The following is a 6,765-nucleotide window of genomic DNA, read 5'->3' as shown; positions in this document are numbered from 1 at the left end:
TGAAGCCCTACCTGTCTGAGACATATTGAGCCACTTGACATGCCTGCTTGTTTATTCAAGGATGGTCAAGATCTTGGTGCCAGTGAGAGAGGTCGCAAGCCTTAAGCTAGTGTTTCATTGCTGGTGTTTGAGCAGCTCTGCTCCATTCAAGTTTTCTAAAAATAGCATGCTTAATGTAAAGTTTCTGTAATGTTGTGCTTCAACTTTAAATCTCAAAATACAAATATGAAAGAGGATTAGAGGTTATTAAAAAAAAAAACAATGTCTTCCTGTCCCTTTATCATTTCCTTCATATACCAACTGCTTGGAGTTCAGGGTCTGGCAAAACAACAATCATTCATGCACCAGATATTCCATCTTCCTCTAACAAGGTTATCCCTGCCCAGGTGCAGGCTTTCAAAAGCTCCAAATGGAAAAACACTTTAAAAGCTGCCTTGTTGTGGTCGGACTTATTATTCTCCTGGCTGATTTTTTTTCTCTCTCTCTCATATTGTTGTTGATGTGAGGGTGCTCCCTCACAAGGTTAGAATCTCTACTCCTACACATCTACCACAGAGTTCTGCTCTCAGCTCTCCACGTCACCTATCCAATGACGCGCAGGAGTGTGCTTGGCCAAGGTGAGAGAACAACAGAGGCGAATGACTCAGACAAATTCAATTTAACAGTAGAGCTGTTGGGAGAAAATAAGTATGTGTGTATATATATATATATATATATATATATATATATACACAACAGCTCTACTGTTAAATTGAATTTGTCTCAGTCATTCGACTATATGACTAATATACTGTATATTTGTGTGTGTGTGTGTGTGTGTGTGTGTGTGTGTGCATGCTCCTCTTCACAGTTTCTTCTTAGTATAATAGTAGGTAAAGTTTGGGCTACATAGTACAGCTACAGTGACTACTTCACGACAACACATTTTTTACACATTATACTGTATATCATTTCTGCATTTACTGTATGTATGTGTTGCTGCCTGTGGTACTTGCAGTTGTTCCAGTTCTTACAGATCAACACTGCTTTCCCTGCAGGGACGACATGTACAGGACATTCACTATAGAAAAATCCTTTGTTATCATCTATCATGCAAACAAAGTGAGTGTGGGTAGCTATTTTTGACAGGACCAACTAGACTGTGATTTTTTATAAATGCTATTTTTTGTTGGTGAAGAGGTCTGTTGTCTGAATATACTGTATGATCCACATAAGACACTCAGTAACCCTCCATCATGATCCAGGAGAAGATATTGAAATGATGAAGAATAGGATTTAGCTGAGTGGAAGTGTGATGAATGAAGAAGGTATTAAAACGCATATGCCATTCAGAGTATCAAAACATGTATTTAAAAGCTTTAAAAAGGTGCGGGTTTAAGATTAGGCTTCAAAAATGGAATCACGCAAACTGTTACGCAAATTGACAAAGAAAGGGGACATAAATAGCACTCTTATTCATGGCTGTAACTGAACGGAGTGTGTACCGTTACCCTTCATTCTGCAATCAATGAGATCTGGGAAGTGAATTAATCAGAGGGATTGGTTTTTCACATGCAGAATTTTAACAATCCATACCCGTTCGAACAGTCACAAAGTGGAATTCATAACTTCTAGTAATGAGTTTGGGAAAAAAAGATTACAGGGTTTTCATGAACAATATGTCAATGAAAAACACGTACAGGTACATGCATGTCCAAGGAATAGTTTCTAAATCAATGAACGAAACTTTTTTTCTGCCATATGTTTATTTTGGGTGTATGATTAATGTTTAATATCCATTTACCATATTTAGAATTTTATAATCAATTAACATGCAGTAATATCTTATTAACAGTGAGACAGTTATAATTGCATAAAGCCCTCTTGCACCCCTCTGCTCTGTAATGACTGCTACTATAGGATGCGATACTGATAATTTGGTATTGTCTCTGTTCTTAACCTTGCCTTCATGTATGCACTTTTATAAGTCACTCTGGATAAGAGCATCTGCTAAATCACTAAATGTAAGTGCTCTATAAAGCTTGGTGCACTGAACTGTAACTGTAGCTGAATGCCTTGAGGCCTACCACCTCTACTGAGTAAAAATGAAAAACATGATTGCAATTAAATGAGACCACCTTTCCAGGGGACACAGTGAATGCTGATCTGGCCGCCTGCTGGGAATGTCCTTTTGGCCCATGTGACGACTAACACAAACAGATGAGCGTACAAGCTTAAAAAGAAAAAAAAAAAAAACAAAAACGATCTGTCGCCCCCAGCTCACTTCCTCACCACATCCTGTCACATCTCAATGTCAGGGTATATGAACATCTTGTTAGTTCTTGCCCTCTCAGTCATCAAACGTTGCCAGTTTGCAATGCTTTGGGGCGGTGGCATGACTGTCACTGTCACCACACGCCACATTCACAGCAGAAAGGCCTCTTTCGACAGGCTGTGGCACGTCCCTTTCTTGCCTATTGTGGTTGTTTGTGTTGTCGTCAGGACATGTCATGTTAGATTAATGTTCTTCATATACAGAGTACAATCACACAGCATCAAGTAACCAACAGCCTATATGTTAAGTCAACCCAGGCAACTCCATTAGTTTACATTAAAAAGCATGTACAAAGGCTATACTCACCACCAGTTTATCTGCATTTAAAATGGGCCTCAGTACTTGAAACAAAACTCAAAATCTTGTACTATAGATCCAGTCCTTATAGTTATAGTTGTTTCTTACTGATGTTTCCAATATACTATTAGTTGTCAGACCACTTTAGCAGCTTTTCGTACTGGAACATTCAGGACATCATGGATGTCCATGTCCACACACAGGTCTAATCACTGATACCTACACCTACTGTATATTACCAGATACCTATACCTGTCCCTATATTAATACGAGACTGCAGAGCTGAATCACAGATATTCTGTTGTGACTAAATATTCAGCTCCTGTACTCTGTGTAGGGGGTTCTGGTTGTTAACAGATTTTTGTGCTGTCTGCATTCGTAGGGACACTGTTTTAGACCACACCCCTTCAAGAATGTTAATAAGCATATCGGAGCACTTTTAGCTGCAACAGCAGTGGACAGAATGAATATGAAGTGTACTGAGTTGATTATCTGGTCAAAGTATAAAACATTAGGGGCTGAATGGTGTGGCTAAGTACCTCAAGTTGTGGAATGGAGGTTTTACCCCTACACAGGGTATAGTAGTTTACCTATGTCCTCCAGTAAAAGCAACTTTAATGTAACACATTACAGTGGTTGGGCATGTTTTGAGAGACACTGTATTTCTACATTTTTTCTCTGCCTGATTTATGAACAACAAACCTTTCCTCGGACAGGACAGGAGGGATATTTTAATGGGCTATACTGCAGTGCATGACACACCAGGCAATGCTACCACACTCTGCTCTCAATCTCTTTTCTATTATCTTTCTGAGGTAAATGACCCTTGTGTTACTGATAAATTTGTACAGATGGACACCCAGGGGGCCATGCCTTTTTGTTTACAAAGTGTAGGGCAGAGCTAAATATACTGTCAGTAGAGCAGTTACTGTGTTCGACCTTCATCTATCTGGGCCATATTTTCAGGACCTGGAAAACCCCACATAGTGTAGTGAAATGTATTTCTTTATTGGGAGTACATTTCTATAAATCAGCATCACATCCCTCCTTAGCACTATAGTCATTTTCATTTATATATCTGAATGGGCATACAATGACTTCTAAAGTTTCCTGTAAGTAGTTTACAGACAATAATAAAAAAAAAAAAAATTCAAAGGAGCTTGTCTAGTTGAACACATCAGGCTGTGTTGTTTAATTGCATGATTTGTTGCATTTTGTCCATTTTGATTTCACTTTTATTTCTGTTTTATTTTATGGCATTTATTTATTTATTTTAAAGGTCACAGTGTTTTCTGATTTAAAACACTGTGAGCAAACACTTTGAGCAAACTTCGACAAAGTTGCCAGTAAAAAGAAATATATAAATAAATAAAATCAAGGAACCTTTCAACACCTGCCTTTCTTTGGCTGCATTAGATTTGAATATGCGCGTGGCTAATAGATAACTCTGAATGTGGCTGCTATGAGTTTTTTTTTTAATCACATTTTAGAGCACATTAGATTGAATTATAATGTAAATTAAATGAAAGGGACAGGAAAACAAGGGAGAAAGCATCGCCACTGTCCGGGTTTGTTTTTAATCCCTCGCTTCTTATATTAAAAATGAATACATCAGCCTTGCGCACTTTCCACTTCCTGTTGTACCTCGAACGCATTCGTGTTGCAGCGCTTCCATTCATTATGAATCATTCATTTCTTTGTTTCACGTCGCGATCAAGTTTGGAAGCTGCTGCTATCGAAAGACACACACAACGCAAACACGAACCCACACAGTCCCATGCGTAAAACCGCCGTCTCACAGCTTTCCAAGTAAAGATAGACTGATTGAATGGAGAACGCTTTCTTCAGGGTTAGGCAGTAATAGACTAGATGCTGCACAGCCCAGTAAGCAGCGCGCCCACTACTATTACCTTTTTCCCCTCACCGAGGTACACTTCAGATCACGCTCCGACGCCGTTATAACACAGTTAAGAAACGAAGAGGGGCCTCAGAATTTTCCGTGCTAATGGCAACCTTGACAGTGGCGCTCGTCGCTAAATGGATTCTGTTTGAAGCCGCCGCTCCTAATGCTGTTTTTAATTAAAAGTGGAAATTATCCTCAAATCAGGAGAATTTTCCATGAGGTATAGCGAAATGTCACCTTGTGGTTCTAAATTGATTGAATCACGAAGCCTAATGCATTCCGTATGGTGTTTGTCTCGTCACATAAAGCTCCCTCCCCCCTCCTCCCCCCACCCCCAAAGTTCTGGACAGCACATTGTGGCATTACTGCAGAACCCATAGTTCTGCCTCTGAGAATCTCTCCTGCACGGAGCAACTACAGGAGTACCAGCTCTGCATATATATCTAAATATACGCATGTGCGGAGCGCTCATTGATCATACCGCTGACAAAATAGGAACATACAACACAATTCAATGCTGACCTTAACCATAATTTCATTTAGTCTAATAAGCTTTAGCTTGTTTACTGTTTTTCAGTCTGTGTGCTCATACTCTCCCAACTTTATTTCACACACAATTGACCTGTATTCTTCATATTGTCCCTAATATACATCACTAATTATGCCTCTTAGGGAAACCAACATGTGTATATTTGTACATCATTGATCTTTGCGAACCTTCTTCAACAGGACGGTGATTTCTAGGTTATGTCCCAGAACATGGTGATAGTTATGATTTGTGTAATAATTCTATGTTTGTACTTCGCTGCTCTGGTATAAACTTTAGGATAAAGTATGGCATAATGGAAGGTGTACATTGGCTATGGTAAATCAGAGTGCCACTGTACTGTACAGCAGTGATGTAACCAGCAAGCAGCATACAGAATCTCCTCTCTACTGCTCCTGTTGTCTGTTATCACTCAGATTGGACATCACAAGTCTCTCCTAGATGTCAGTCACTGAGGTACTGCTAGGTGACAATGCAATACAACAATATGGAATCTTTGGCAGAGGGTAAATAATGTGAAAATTATTTCATTTGAAACGTACTGTATACAATACAATAATTCTGTTAACATTTTCTAGGAATTGCTGAAACAAAAAACAGTTTACCGTACAAACAGGAGCACAAGATGGGTCTTGTGAGATGTTCTGAGTCATTTGTCCTGTTTAGCCCTGTGAGATCAGGTCTCCATCATATCAATGCGAGGCGAGGGGCATACTCAAGTAAAAGAGACTTTGTTGCAGATATTACAGCTATTGTTCTAGATCTATGAATGGGAGGCTCTCACTTCCCTGTTGACTTACAGTACATCATGTTCAATTGCATCAGGCACAAAGCAGCTCGGGACTCATCGGTTGTGTTGTGGCTTTATTTTGAGAGGTTTCTCTAACGGCAGATTCCAAGAAAGCAAAGATAACATTTTCCCAAAATTACGTAATAAGAAAGGGAGAATTACGTAACTGAGACAGCTCAGTCATGAGTTCATTTTAATCTGCTGTATGGGACATGCCATAAACTCTAATGAAACCCCACTTAGGCGAAATATGTGAGGGTATTATGTAATAATTATGGTTGTAATAATAATCATAACAGTGATGATCACTGATTAGTTTGTAAAAAATGTATGTTTACAAAAAGATAAAAAGTATGTAAGTATGTATAATTATATAAAGAGTATGTAAAGTATATATCAAATGTTTTACATGCATATGGGCCACTACATGCACATATTCATATTGAACAAGATTGTTCATTTCAATATTATACAACCAAATCTACCTCTGGGTACAAATAAAGTAACCTGAACCATGTGCCTCAGTTTCCTTCTTTCACTCAATTAGGTACCAATCACAAACAGGGTAAAAGATGGTAGTTGATTTTTTTTTTTTTGATTTTTCAAGTAAACCCCACAGTTTATTTGGAAAAACTTCCCAATTCATCACAGCCAACTCATTAATTTACTTTACTCTAAGATAAAGGATTTTTGGCATCCTTACTTGGAAACACACTGGGCTCAATAACACAATGTATTATCCATAAAAAATGCTTATTTTGCAAATTACGAGAATCAATGGGAGCAAATGCCATTGGAGACAAACGATAGGTGTTATTTGATTTGCATACAAATGTGGCAAGGTTAGTTAAATAAATATCTGCCGCAATATATGAAAATGCAGATGTGTTTTCTGTTGAGCAGAACAGGATTCT

Source organism: Megalops cyprinoides, chromosome 16 (assembly GCF_013368585.1).
Source record: "Megalops cyprinoides isolate fMegCyp1 chromosome 16, fMegCyp1.pri, whole genome shotgun sequence".
NCBI lineage: Eukaryota > Metazoa > Chordata > Actinopteri > Elopiformes > Megalopidae > Megalops > Megalops cyprinoides.
Note: the sequence above shows the minus strand (reverse complement) of the source record.